Source organism: Notolepis coatsorum (genome assembly GCF_963971535.1).
Source record: "Notolepis coatsorum genome assembly, chromosome: 3".
NCBI classification, from domain to species: Eukaryota; Metazoa; Chordata; class Actinopteri; order Aulopiformes; family Paralepididae; genus Notolepis; species Notolepis coatsorum.
The window spans coordinates 161,113,732-161,129,594 of NC_140167.1; the positions used below are offsets into that span (position 1 = coordinate 161,113,732).

General features: G+C 42.3%; 1 long non-coding RNA gene across 1 annotated transcript; it reads right to left on the bottom strand.

The window, feature by feature from the left end:
* Window positions 1-1,332: 1,332 nt before the first annotated feature.
* Window positions 1,333-10,004, bottom strand: LOC311224755. Its single transcript, XR_014619466.1, has 4 exons — window positions 9,938-10,004; window positions 9,514-9,658; window positions 9,267-9,326; window positions 1,333-1,502 (listed from the first exon to the last, which is right to left on the bottom strand). It is a non-coding gene; the product is annotated as an uncharacterized lncRNA (long non-coding RNA).
* Between the last annotated feature and the right edge of the window lie 5,859 nt (window positions 10,005-15,863).

A 15,863-nucleotide genomic window follows, 5' to 3' on the forward strand; every position in this document is an offset into this window, starting at 1 on the left:
TGTTAAGAGCAGGAGGCTCTTCCTCAAGACTCTTCTTCCTGAGGTCTGAGGAAGAGTCTTTACTCACAACGCCACAGCAGAACGTAGAAATACTTTAAAACGGGAGCTATTTGGTGCATGGATCTCTCTATTCAACCTCTGCAAGGTCTTTTTTTGATGCGGGATGCGCATGTTGAAGAATTTTATCGTTTCTTAGCAAATTTATCATAGCCTGTGTATAAAGACCGTCAGATGTTCTGATCACATCCTGTGTATCATCAAGACTGTCAGATGTTCTGTTCACTGCATTTTCAGCCCATATGAATATGTTGTTCATGAATATTAACCGTCAAGTCGTACAGAACGTCATCTCCATGCATTAAAAAAGAAATGTGGGCGTGTTCAAGTATTCAAGCACTTTTTTTTCCTTTTTTTGTTTTACTTAAAAGAGGCCATTGTTTCTCAAAAATATTACGATCATCTTGATTGAATTATGTCACAAAAGTCAGGGAACATAAGAATAGAAACGTGTTCAATCATGTTAAAAAGTAAGCACAATATACAATTGACCCATCACAGGCCTCGCCCCCTTCTCTTGGATCCTCCAATCACAACCGCTGCTTAGCCCCCCGGGAACAAACAAAGCAACCGTGGTGATTGGAGGATCGTGAAAAGAGGGCAGGGCTTGAGATAGATACTGCTCATGAAACATTTTACGGTACATATTTTTTACTTTTACATTACTCTGTAGATAAAGAAATATCTTGGAGCACATACATCTGAAATACTACTAAGTTCAGATATGGACCAATTTGTTGTCATTTTTGTTTGTTTGTTTGTAGCCCTGAAATGAGGTATATAAACATGAAAGATGAACTGTGTACATCTTCAGTTTTGTTCAGTGGCAAAATATAGATAATTAATACCCAAGACATCCCTAATAATAACCTATCATGATACGTCTAGAGTCTGTTCACAATGCAGCTCACCTTTAGATGGGTTATTTAGTTTATGTAGCACTATTCATGAGATCATCTATTTCAAACAGCCCAGTGATATTATCAATATCTTACTCTTCAAAATTTACAAATATACAACATATTTATTAACAGTTCTATCAGCAGCTTCAGTGCAAAGATATACATATTGTACATCGAAAAACAAAAAAAAATCATTCAAGTAAGAATTGGCATAAGAAAGGAACAGAAGGCAAAAGTCACGACGGACTTCTTTTTTCCATATTCTATAGAAATGTATATTTATTCTCTTTTCTTCTTAAAACAATCTGAGTTTTTGTACACAGGCTGCATATAAAAATAGATTATGTGCAAAGTGTGTGTTTTTTTTCTTCCTTCCATCTCCCCCCGGCTTCCCGTCTGTCAGAGAAGGCGTGGTTATACGTCGCTGTCCTCTTTGACGAGGTTGGCCGTGTCTTGGAAAGTGTCCTCGGTCGGCGAGAAGGTGCTGCTGGTCTTGGCGGGGGGGGGGACGAACGGAGACGGCTCAGCGGGAGGGTCCTTCATCTGCAACGCAAAGCAAAGCGGGAGGGTTACTACTGATTACTGTTGCTACCTCAGCTAACGTTACATAAGTTACATGCATTACTACACGCGGCCGTGGGAAGACCTGGTCAATTAGCTTCTCCTCCGCTATCGATTGGTTTGTTTTGCTGTTGATTTCTCTTCAGATCACCATTTGTAATCCCCCCCCCCCCCCCCCCCCCCCCCAGTTGATTTGATTGGTCCGTCGACAAGAGCGCGACGTTGACGTCGGTGTGCTCAACGGCTAAAGTTTAACCTTTTTCAACCGAGAGTGCCCGAAAAAGCGTTGATTCGAAAATCAATGTCCAATGTGATCCCAGCCTAAACCAGCGTGTCTGGGTCAAGTCATGAGGTGGAGGTTTACATGGGACCAGAGTTCTGGAGGACCAGGATGTCCAGAGCGCTAGTCCTATACTGTTGCTGAATGTCCCACGCTTTTGTCAAGGGAACCAGTGGCCCGTCTGATCGCTAATCTACCGAAGTCAGCCCATGTTACCCCACTTCTCAGAGCTGCACTGGCTTCCCATTGGAGCAAGAACTACACACCTTCAAGACCCCTCTGCTCTACATCTTCTAACTACACACCCTCAAGACCCCTACGCTCTGAATCTTCTAACTACACACCCTCAAGACCCCTACGCTCTACATCTTCTAACTACACAACCTCAAGACCCCTATGCTCTGCATCTTCTAACTACACACCCTCAAGACCCCTACGCTCTACATCTTCTAACTACACACCCTCAAGACCCCTACACTCTACATCTTCTAACTACACACCTTCAAGACCCCTACGCTCTTCTACATCTTGTAACTACACACCCTCAAGACCCCTACGCTCTACATCTTCTAACTACACACCCTCAAGACGCTTCCGCTCTGCATCTTCTGGCGGCATGAGACCAACTCCTAGTCGGGCTCCTAGGGGGTCTTAAAGAGAAGCAGGCTAGTCTCGGTCCTCGCTCCACAATGCTGGAACGAACTTCCCACCACAGTCAGGACAACTGATGTTTATACTACTATGCTACTGTCCTTATACTACTACTGTACCTATCATGCTAATATGTTTATACTACCATGCTACTATCCTTATACTACTACCTATCATGCTAATATGTTTATACTACCATGCTACTATCCTTATACTACTACCTATCATGCTAATATGTTTATACTACTATACTCCTACTCAGGGGCGTAGCTGTAGATTCTGGGCCCCCTGACAGAAGTGACTTATGGGCCCCTAAGTGAAGCGAGCGCGCGTCCGCGCGTGAGCGAAAATTTTTGGCCATGTATTTATTGATGAAAACGCATAATATGTTTTTTACCTATACATTTGGATCAGCAGTTCAGCACCTGAACTGTTGGTGGGTGCAGACGCGGAGATATAGGCGAGGCGGCTGAGGCAGCCGCCTTAGGGCCCGAGGGGGGTCTGGGGCCCGGGCCAGGCCCGGGACTGAATGGAGTTGCCGTTCGTTCGTGGGACTGGATGACAGACTGCATTGCGCCATGCCCCGGGCCCGGGTCCTATGTTCCCCGGGCCCCCTATGTTTCCCATGTTCCAAAAGGGTTCTATGTTCCCCGGGCCGCCTATGTTCCCCCTATGTTTCCCCGGTAGCGATAAAGGCTCGCCCCAGGCTCGCCACAGCAGTGGATGGATTTAAAAGATAGGGCACTTTTATAGATAATTTATTTGTATCGCAACGCAGTCATGGATCTAGTCGTGCCACGTAGCATTATGTCGAATAAATTCAAATAGAATAAACAAGTCTAAAACAAAGACTTTTAAACGAAGTTTAGCCTATTAAATCATTTTATAAGCGTTCGTTTATTTGTGGTCTGCGTGAGAACACTGAAGCAACCATCTGCAGAACACCAGCCCAGCCCTCCCCTCCCCTCTCCTCTCCTCTCCTCTCCTCTCCTCTCCTCTCCTCTCCTCTCCTCTCCTCTCCTCTCCTCTCCTCTCCCCTCCCCTCCCCTCCCCTCCTCTCCTCTCCTCTCCTCTCGCTGTCAGGCCCTCCTATTCTTCCCGATTGTAGCCTAAAATAAATTAAAGAATGATGATTGCTGGGAAATAGGTGAGTATTAAACAAACTGCCCTTTTCTCTATAATAGTATTTATTATCTGTCTGCTTTATATACCACCGCGGCCTCACGGCCAGCGTGGGGACAGAGAGAGCTGGGCTGGTGTTCTGCAGATGGTGGTTGCTTCAGTTCTCACACAGACCGCAAATAAACGAATGCTTATAAAATGATTTAATAGGCTAAACTTCGTTTAAAAGTCTTTGTTTTAGACTTGTTTATTCTATATGAATTTTGTCTACATAATGCTACGTGGCACGACTAGATCCGTGACTCCGTTGCGATACAAATGAATTATCTATAAAAGGCTTTTAAATCCACTGTTGTGGCGAGCCTGGGCCTGCTTTATATACCGCCGTGGCAGTGCAGAGAACACTCTCCGTGGTGCTGAAACGTTTTTCCTGTTTTATTCCACTATTCCAGGAATTTCCAGAATTGTGTGTGAGAGATATTGGGATCATAGGAGAGAGAGATGGGAGAGAGACCTGCATGACCAAGCTTGGCTTCACAGTAGAAGAGAGAAGACAAAAGCGATTTGATCACTTTATTTTTTTATGACCCTCCATGCTCCGTGACTTTCCTTATTGAAGCGTTCTTATTAATGTCCGTGTTGCGCACACGTGGGAGGAGCGAGGGATGTCCCGGTGCCGGGTCAGGTGGTGTGGGGGGGGGGGGGGGGGGCCGAGCTGGCCCGAGCTGTCAAGAGCTGTCAATCTCGCCTCAGGGCCCGTGGGGCATTCCAACCGCCACTGGGTGGGTGAGCCTAGTAAAGGATGTCTCATTGCGTTCATCTTCAATGAATGAACCAATGCAATAAATCAAATCAAATCAAATCAAATTTATTTATAGGGCCCGACAACACACGTTAATGTCCCCATGGGCCGTACAGGTCTTCTTTAAACAAGTCAAGAAGACAACATAACAATAAGTCAAGAACAGAACAAGAACACCATAGGGTCCAAACATTTTTTAGATGAATGCAAATAAATGAAAGAATGCAAGCACTCCCAGACACACAATAGTCTACCAAAGAACCTTGAGTCGCACTAGGCTAGGCATATTTTCCCCTATTCTTGTGACAATGTTTTCTGATACTCAACATACAAAAGCTGTTACTTGTCCTGTCTCTCTGTAATCCCATCTCCCACACAAAGTCTCAAGCACACTATTAGGTTGACAGACACTTAAATTTTTATGTGCTCTGTAGTATACAATCACTCCCTACTTCGATATACACAGTAAATTTCGCAGAGTAAATTTGACTCAAACTGCGTTCACCCCCTAAATGACACAATGATACACAACCTTGAAAACCCTGTTGAAGTTAATGAACTGTAATGGACTGCAAGAAATCAACATGACTATCAACTTTATCTTCTGTCTATTTAATTGAAAATTAAACCCAATATAGGAATGAACAAACAAAAAATCTCAACATTCTTTGACTTATTCAATTAAGATTTGAACAACACAAACATTTGAACAAGGACAAAAGTATAAATTAACTGAAGATTTGAACACAATTATAAAACAATAAATTCTCAGGACATGAACACACTTACAGCAAACAATGAAAAATGTAGTGCTAGAGAACTATGCATGTCAGCTTACTATAGGGAAACATCCCATAATCAAGTTTCAAGTTTCAAGTTTCTCCAGAGACTGTGCTAGACAAAAAGTATGACATAAAATAGTATAGCATGTAAAAATAGAAGTAAAAAATAGAAGTCACGTACGTAGACAGTGTTCAGTATATGTACAATGTTCGATGCAGAATAGAAGTAACTGAGTTACCATACAATATACAATATAATATGCAATATACTAATATACAATATACTATATAGTGCAAAGCAGAAGATTTGAACAACACAAGGACAAAAGTATAAATTAACTGGAGATTTGAACACAATTATAAAACAATAAATTCTCAGGACATGAACACACTTACAGCAAACAATGAAAAATGTAGTGCTAGAGAACTATGCATGTCAGCTTACTATAGGGAAACATCCCATAATCAAGTTTCAAGTTTCTCCAGAGACTGTGCTAGACAAAAAGTATGACATAAAATACTATAGCATGTAAAAATAGAAGTAAAAAATAGAAGTCACGTACGTAGACACAGTGTTCAGTATATGTACAATGTTCGATGCAGAATAGAAGTAACTGAGTTACCATACAATATACAATATAATATGCAATATACTAATATACAATATACTATATAGTGCAAAGCAGAATATTTGAACAACACAAGGACAAAAGTATAAATTAACTGGAGATTTGAACACAATTATAAAACAATAAATTCTCAGGACATGAACACACTTACAGCAAACAATGAAAAATGTAGTGCTAGAGAACTATGCATGTCAGCTTACTATAGGGAAACATCCCATAATCAAGTTTCAAGTTTCAAGTTTCTCCAGAGACTGTGCTAGACAAAAAGTATGACATAAAATACTATAGCATGTAAAAATAGAAGTCACGTACGTAGACAGTGTTCAGTATATGTACAATGTTCGATGCAGAATAGAAGTAACTGAGTTACCATACAATATACAATATAATATGCAATATACTAATATACAATATACTATATAGTGCAAAGCAGAAGTGGGATGAGGTACAATTTAGGTACAATTTACAGTATGGTGTACTGAGGTATGGGTTGTAGTGCAAATCCTTTACCAATAAATATAAAGTGTGTTTAGGTGTTCTAAAGTGTGGAGAGTGGGTGCTGCAGTGTGTTGTTTGTTTAAATCCTTTTAAATCCTAAATTGTTTAATCCTGTCATAGACTGGATTTGTATCCCTAAATCCCAAACGCCAATCGCCGGACCTTCTTGGTGGCAAAATCTTTTATGAGCTCTTTGAAATCAAGTGATAGAGCCAGCTTGCTTTCAATTGATAACATTGCAAGGCTGTTCAACCTCTCTTGCAACATGGTCGATCTTAAATAGCTCTTGATAAGTTTCAACTTACTAAAAGATCTTTCACCACCAGCTACGGTAACTGGGAGCGTCAAGAAAATTCTGAGGGCAATGCAAACGTCTCCAAAAATGCTCTGGAGTTCCATCTTGTATATTGCATTCAGGAGATCAAGAGAGCTACAATCAGGGGGGAAAGTGGCAGAAAATATTTTATTGAGATGCCTTATCTCACTCTCAAACTGATCTGTGAGATCCTGTGAGTATTTCTCCCTCAGTGGCTGACACACAGAAGCCATGACACTGTCACTCAACTTCCCAATTTTAAGTATGGCAGCAAATTCTTCAACAATATTTGCTGTTGTTTGGAACCGAGTGTCCAAGTCACTTATGATCTGGTCCATGGCAGTGAAAAACACAGTGTTACGGAATGTTGTTTCTGGCCTGTCCTCCTGACCTGTTGCTTCAGCAGTTTCATCATGAAACCTCTTCCTCCTCCTCTCACGGCTAAGTTCTTTTTTGAAATGAGGTGGAACCTCCATTTCCTTAGCTACCATTGATGCCTCAGACAGAATAGCATCCCATCTATTTCTGAGAGTCTGCATCTCATCTCTTAGTGCAGCAACATTACCTGCCTCCACCTCTATTGAGATTTTCCCTGACTGGAGTATCACATTTCTGTCATCAATAGATTGCAATACTTTCACCCAAATGGTGAGAAGGACAATGGCATCAAACGACATGAGGTAGTTCCTCAGACCAACAGCTTCAGATCTGGCCTCAGCTGTGAGACTGCATGAGCTCAGTATGGTAGCAAGGGCTTCAATGACACCAGGTAGGTGCTTTGCTACAGGTTTCACAGCATCAATTCTCGCACTCCAGCGAGTGTCAGATAGCCTATGTACAGAGCAACCTGTTTTCTTTTTGTATATAGACCAACGAGATGGACTGGCACTTACAAATGTGTAGAGGCGGTTAATGTAACCAAAAAAGTTGGACACTTCAGGGCTAGATTGTGCAGCATGCACACCTACTAGATTCAACGTGTGGGAGGCACAAGGTGAGAAAGTAGCAAGATTATTCTTTTTCAGTATTTGGGCTTGGACTCCCTTGATTTTCCCTGACATATTCGCCCCATTATCATACCCTTGCCCCCTGCAATCACTAATGTCTATCCCTAGATCCAGAAGCACACTCTCCATCATCCCTGCTATTTCACATCCTGTTTTTCCGTTGAAATCTTTGAATTCAATAAATCTTTCAGTGATCTCCCATTCGCCTGTGTCTTCATTATAATGTACATATCTTATGAGCACGACATTTTGCTCCGTGTGGGAAATGTCAGGCGTTGCATCACAAATGATTCCATAGTATATGACATCCTCCCTTTCCGTCAGAATGGTTTTTAAAACCTTTCCCCCACACAATTCAATAAACTCGTTCTGGATGTCTGGGCTCAGATAATGAGTTAGCTGGCTTCCTTTTTTGGATGTCCTGATTTTGTCTAAGTGGTCTTTCAAGAGTGGATCATATCGTGATAAAAGTTCTAGCGTACCTAAAAAAATTCCATTGTGGACATCGCCCAAAGCATGCGTTTTACCTCGGAAAGCTAAATTCCTCGTTGCCAAGTGCAGAGTGACATCAAGGAGTCTCTGCAAGATAGCTTTGTTTTTCTCAATTTCAGACTGTAGCTCTCTCTGCAACTGATGATCAACGCCACATGCAGTCATAACTGAACACTGTAGGTTTTTCCATCGCAAATAACAGTCCCTGTGATTCCTACTTTTTTCATGGCTTGGGAATTTATCATACATGCGACGCCACTCGACGTCACACATCTTGTATCCCTGGTCACTACTCAAAGCACTATGAGAGGGTATTTTTTGCTCCTTGGAGAAAAGAACACATGGTATGCAGAACAGTGCATTTGCACTTTCACTGTGAATCAACCAGTCCCTTTTCACTTTTCCCCTACCCTTATCTGCTTTGATGTATTTCAAGTAATCTGGAAATCTCTTTCCCTTTGAATCATGTGGAAATTCTTGATCCGTTTCTCGCATTGCTAAATTCTTTACAATAGTTACCCTGTCCTTGTCACTCATCCTAGCTGGGAACAACCCTGGGTCAAGTGATAGCAGATCTTCTGCCTCAGACACCACTACAGGTGGCTCAGTATCTGTGGCATCCTGTGTCGGAGCCTCACTTTGTCCCTGACATTGACTGTCCATAGCTGCTTCTTCCTCATCTGTGCTGCTTTCATGGTCCTCAACTTCTTCTTGTACTGGTACTGCTGCCTCTTCACCTCTGCTCTCCTCGTTGGCTGCCTTGCTCGAGGGCCCTGGCTCTAGAGTATCCATAGTGTACATAATTTATAAAATGCCATATAATAGTAATAACACAGTACAGCTTGAGCTATCTCTTAATTGTTATAATAATAATAATAATAATAATAATAATAATAATAATAATAATAATAATAATAATAATAATAATAATAATAATAATAATAATAATAATAATAATAATTAATAATAATATGTATAGATATTTTCCAATTGCTCAAATCTAGCTATAGCTACTGTAACAACCTCAATTTAATGTGCCAGTGGTCAATGGTATTGCAATTACTGGAAGAACTAGAGTAACTAAATGTGAATATTACCTAAAGTTGTATTCAATGCATGGTAAGCATATTTAAAATCTGTGTGTTAACCCCACGCCCTGCTGCTTACCTCCCTCTCCTTCAACTGGGAGCTGGCCTGAGGGAAGGGGTACTGATCCTGAAGTCACATCTGTGCATTAGAGCAGATGTGATTAGCATGTAACATTATACAGGTTAGGTTTGCTAGCCATAGCAAAAGGGCATAGCTGCTGGATACAAATTCACTGGGCTCATCTATAGCAACAGGTAGCTAACGTCAGCCACAAAATGTTGGCCAAGCTGTTATGGGCTTCAAAACAAGTTCTGTGAATAAATACCTTTCTTGTGAAAATACTTGGTGACTAGCTGTCGACCTCTTTTATTATCTTCCTCTTGCTGACGTTTTTTCTTTCGTTTCTGAGCCCCTGACATTTTCCTGTCAGTCTGTTCAAGCTGCAAGCTGCTGGTGCGCTGCTGTGCCGCCTAGTTATAGTTGAAAGTGGGGGTGCAAGATTAGTAACTGGCAGGCAAGGGGTGGTTTGGAGTGGGTCCGGCACGACCACCTCCATGGCAGAATGTTTTTAATTTAATGAACACCTGTACGTGCAATTTCCTGCAATATAGAGCACAGAACTGTCTCAAAATCATATGGGATCCTAAAGGATTGCTATAGGGTTCCAAAAACGTATAGAGATTCCTATAGCATTTATTTTTTTACTAGGGATGTTATCCTACACTTTAAGCTGTCTGATATCCCATTACCTGTAACTCTTGGGTCTCTTTCTCACTTCCTCTGCCTCCTCCCTGAGTCTGCAGTCACCACATCATTCTACACAGGAGAGCAATACAGGAATACACTGAACTGGTTTGAATACATGATTTTTTCTTTTTTCTGCCATGTTCTACCTGGTTGGTTGGTTGGTTGGCACACACACACACACACACACACACACACACACACACACACACACACACACACACACACACAGTGTGCAGGTTAGTTACAGTAGGAGATGGGCTTCTATCATAATTTAAGATACTTGAAGGCTGGCATCTGTAAACGCAGATATAAGTACTTTATTCTTATTTTATTATCATTCTTTTCTTTCCAATGAAATGAAATCAGAAAGTGGTATATGATGGAAAATATGAAAGTCAATGCTTGAAGGAAAATTATAGTTGCGAGTTGATGGAGTGGCAGCTGTTTGCACATCTGTAATCAGAGGTAGCAAGGAAGAGAGAGAGAGAGAGAGAGAGAGAGAGAGAGAGAGAGAGAGAGAGAGAGAGAGAGAGAGAGAGAGAGAGAGAGAGAGAGAGAGAGGAGGGGTCTGGATCTTGACAACACCGTTAGCTAACAGCTGAGCTATAGCTAACATAAAGACTGTGACCTGTAATTCAAAGCAGCGAAAATTAAGAGGAGATGATGATTATAAATGTGTTTTATTGTATTGAGCATTGTAACTTACATGAAAGGTCTGCCTGCCACCACCACCAATGACATACCGTCTTTAAACACACCGTGACACACTCACTCAGCCAGTCAGCCGACACTCACTCAGCACCTGGCTTCATGCTCATGGTGGGAGGGACTCGTGAGGCAGTAGATCAAACCAAATGTTAGAGAAATGCAGGGGTGTCACAATCTATGGAAACTTAAAAAAGCACCTGTTTGTTTCTTTTGTGACGTTTTTCTTTTAATACAGGCAATTATACTTTTCAGTCATCTACATTAACTTACTTTAGGATAATAATAAAACCATATTAATAAAAAGATAATAATAGTGTTCTCTGGGCCCCCCCCCCAGTGCTGGGCCCTTAGAATCGTCCCAAGCTACCCCCCCCCCCCAGCTACGCCCCTTTAACTACCGCCCTGTTTCTATCCTTACCTCCATCTCGAAAGTCATGGAAAAAATTGTCTACGAACAGGTCGAAAAGCACCTTGTGGAAAAAAATCTAATCTACAAACTGAGATAGTCTAGCATAGCGAAAACCGTACACAAGACGGCGAAAATAGCTTAACACAACATTATAACAACTGGACCAGATGTCCCACTTCTGTCCGTGGCCGACTGCTCGCAGTACTTCTGTTGAAGATCTGACAACAGACAGGAGAACAAAGGATTACTATAAAGGCAAAATACCCAGCAAACCACACACGGTAATTAGTGATAACAAATCACAGGTGACAATCAATCAGAGCTAATTGCAGATGACAGGGTGAAGTACTCCAGAATGGCAGTAGGGTTTCCACTCTTGAGAGAGGAAAAAACCCCAAACGTTACAGTGGAGGTAAACTGTACTCTACCCCCCCCCCTCACAGTGAGCTGTGGTGTTCCACAAGGAAGCATACTAGGACCGCTACTGTTCATAATTTATGCAAATCACGTCATCAGCTTGTGACTGCAACTTGTTCTTGTTCGCTGACGACTCAGCCCTGCTGGTCTCTGACAAGAACAAGTTACAGGTTGAAAAAACCCTAAGCTCAGAACTCGGCAGAATCTGCACCTGGCTCGCTGATAACAAACTATCATTACACCTGGGTAAAACAGAGTCCATTCTCTTCGGATCAAATAACAAACTCTGCAAGACCGACGGCTTCTCAGTTACAGTGGGTGACAATGTTGTCACAAGGAAAGATGAAATTACATACCTAGGTTCCATCTAGAGGCAAATCTTTCTTGTGACAAAATGGCATCCAATGTAATAAAAAACGAACTAGATTCTTGTACCGGATTTCCTCTCTGGTAAACAAGAATACCCTGAAGACTCTGGCAGGAGCACTCATTCAAGGGTACTACGACTATGCTTGCACCTCATGGTACCAAAGCACCTCAAAGGCGCTAAAAACAAGATTACAAACATCACAAAACAAACTGGTCAGACTACTACTTGACCTTACTCCTAGAACCCACTTCACCCCTGCCCACTTTGACTACCTAGGATGGCTTAGAGTAGACGACAGAGTACAGCAACTTGCAATGGGCCTGGTCTACAAGATACACTATACGACTAAGGTACCCATGTACATGTCAAAGTACTTCCCAAAAGTCACTGAATACCACAACCACAACACCAGAGGGAGCTCAACAAATCATGTTAAACCCAGATTCGGCTCAAACAAGGGACTAAACACGTTTAGCAATTATGCCACATCAATGTGGAACGCCCTACCCAAAGCTGTAAAGGAATGTGAATCATTCACTACCCACTTTCAAAACCACTCTCAAAGAGCACCTATGGGAGACTGCAATTTGAAACTGGCCCCTGTAAATGTACAGTAAATGTCCTAACCCAATAATACACGAGACCCTCTTCTTGGGACCAAGTAAGGTTATCGATATTCCAATGTACAGTTTTGCTTGTACAGTTGTACAGTTTCCCCCACCCCACCTACCCAACCCCACCCCGCCTACCCAACCACACACCCCCCACCCCACCCAACCACCTCCAATGTACAGTCCCCCCCCCCACCTACCCAACCCCCCCCCTCCACCCCACCTACCTAACCTCCTCCAATGTACAGTTTCTACGTCAAATGTATATACTCTCTTTTTTAGACTATTTTTGTATCACAAACAGTACTGTATTTGTAAATCTGGTATGTCATAAATGTATAGATGTAGCAGTAGGCTACTGTCTATCTGTATGTCATATGTTATGATGGATTGGAAATGGGGGACCCTGATGTAAACAAGACGAAAGTCTTTCTCTGGTCTGCATCCCCTTAACAATTGTGTGTATTGAGCTGTACTGTATTGTACCCATTCTGCAATCTGTTAATAAAGTTTTCAATCAATCAATGGTTTGATAGGAATAAGTTGTCTCTTAATGAAAACAAAACCAAATGTATGGTATTTGGTGGTGATCCTACCGACTGTGAAATTAAACTGAATTTAAATGGAACCGAAATTGAAAAAGTATATGAAACAAAATTCTTAGGTGTGATTAGATCACAACCTCTGTTGGAAGCCACATATACAATATATCAAAGGTAAATAAATAGAGTTATAATTCACTCTACTCAAAATCTAATTTAAATCGACGTGACTGGAAGAAATGTGGCCAATCACAACAAATTCCTAGTCGCTGATGAGAGTGGAATCCACAAGGTCAAGTCAGGAGTCGAGGGAGATAAGGACCGGTTCACAGCGTTCCTTTCCCCAGCCCTCTCCAACCCCCCTACCCCCCCCCCCCCCCCCCCCCCCACGCGGGGGGGAGCCAGGACTTGTCTCGCACTCCCAACCATAGATATCTGCTCCCAACACCCCGCCCCCCCCTTCCTCTGTGTTGGCGCCGCGCTGTCGGCCGCCTCGTTTGTGAGGGAGATACCCCCCCCCCCCCCCCTCCAACAGCCCTGCAACACCCCCAACCCCTCCCCCCTCCTTCCGCAGGTTGGCTGCCAGTCTCTTTGCGGTGGTGAATACGCATTATGTTTGTCTCAAGGCTAGCCCTACATGCATCATCAAACCCTTTTACTATCGCACTGCCGACGGTTAACCTTTCACTACCACACTACAGAAGGTAGTTAACCGTCTGTAGTGTGATAGTAAAGGGTTAACCGTTTGGTAGTGCGGTAGTGAAAGGGTTAACCTTCTGTAGTGTGGTAGTGAAAGGTTAACCGTCTGTAGTGTGATGGTAAAGGGTTAACCTTCTGTAGTGTGATAGTAAAGGGTTAACCGTTTGGTAGTGCGGCAGTGAAAGGGTTAAGAACAAATTGTTATTTTCAGTGATGACCTGGCGAGAGGACAACGGGGCCCCTCGAAGGGTGACCGAGAAAGGGGACCAAAAATGTTAAATATAAATATGGAACATGGACATCAGATAGGGGGGCGGTGACCCAAACCCACGCCACCTTGCTCATGCACCAAGGAATGTTCATCCAAATAAGATAATATAAGATATTCTTTTATTGATCCCCTTGAGGAAATTCGGGTGTCATGGTGGAGGGGGGGGGGGGGGGGTACAAGTATGGGCAGGGTAATAGTAGAAGACATGAATATAGGCAATCAATTTAGATCTGAGAAAGAAACGGTGTAAACAATATAATTAACTCTGAATGTAAAAAAAATACGAGGAGAAATAAACGTGTAGATAACGGTGCAGATGAGGGTCTGTACGCCCTATCGGTTATATTATACGTTACAATAAATATAGGCAATAAAGAATTTGAATCTGAATATAATAATATGAGTAAGAAGAAACGTAAACGGTATACACAAGGTACCCTAACTGGCATGATATGCTGTACGTCATATGTTGTAGTCTGTGACGTACAGCATATAGGTCTATATGAATTGAAAATGGGGGACCCTGATGGAAACAAGACAAACGTCTTTCTCAGGTCTGCATCCCCTTAACAATTGTATGTATTGAGCCGTACTGTATTGTACCCATTCTGCAATCTGTTAAATAAAGTTTTCATTCATTCATTCATTCAGGTGGTTAAGAGTGGTCAGACATTCCATGTTCGCACATGACGGGTTCAGCGCTCTCTTTGTCTCTCTCTATATCTCTCTCTGTATCTCTCTATATCTCTCTGTATCTCTCTCTCTATATCTCTCTATGTCTCTCTCTGTCTCCCGTTGTCTCTCTCTACCCCCCCCCCCCCCCCTCTCTCAACAATGTGCATACATCAGAGTATTACTCAGTATCACTTGTACATATTTTGTCAATGCACTTTACAGCTACATTTACACTCTGGTTAGATACCAACCTCAGTGCATACTATACTACCTACCTGTTAGCTTGTGAATGAAGTCTCCACTCAGCTGTGATATAAAGGCAGTCGGTCGTGAGTAATGACCTACCTTGGCCTCATGACCTTCTGTTCTCTGCAGTTAGTTAGGGAATTTTAGCAAGATGTTTGGACCATCTGTGAAAAAATGTATTATACCAATAGCTTTCTTCACCAAAGTGTTCCTATAGGTGTCTACTAATACCTCTCAATGTATTCAAACCCAAATCCTCTGGGGAAATTCTGGAGAGCCAATCAAAGTTAAGGAGCCCAGGGGGCTTGGGTGAAAAATATGAAAAATCAAATATTAACTTGTGGGGTGTCTTAACTAGGGTTTTTCAGGGCGCTGAATCTATTCCAACCATTCGGTTTTTTAGTAAAAAAAACAACCGTTTTTCCATAAGAACATATATTTTGACTTTATTCCAAGAGAAATGTAACGTTACATATAAATGTGCATATTGATACATGGTTTCATTTTTTTTTACTAAGCCAACTCCCCATCTTCCTCACTCCTTTTCTCGTCTGGTTGTTATCACACACATAATAAACCTCTCTATAAAACAGGGGCACGTCCCCAAGGACTTCAAAATTGCGAGAGTGACCCCTCTACACAAAAAGGGCAGCAAATTAGACCCAGGCAACTACCGCCCTGTTTCTATTCTTACCTCCATCTCGAAAGTCATGGAGAAAATAGTCTACGAACAGGTCGAAAAGTACCTGGCGGAAAAAAATCGAATCTACGAATTCCAATCTGGCTTCAGAACGTCCCACTCCACTGACACATGCCTCCTCTATTTGAACGACCACATCAAACAAGAGGTGGACGCGGGCAAATACTGCGGCATGGTCATGCTGGACCTACAAAAGGCCTTCGACACTGTCAATCACTCCATTCTAATGGACAAGCTAAAAGCAATTGGTTTTGATAGCCTATCAGTGAGCTGGATGCAA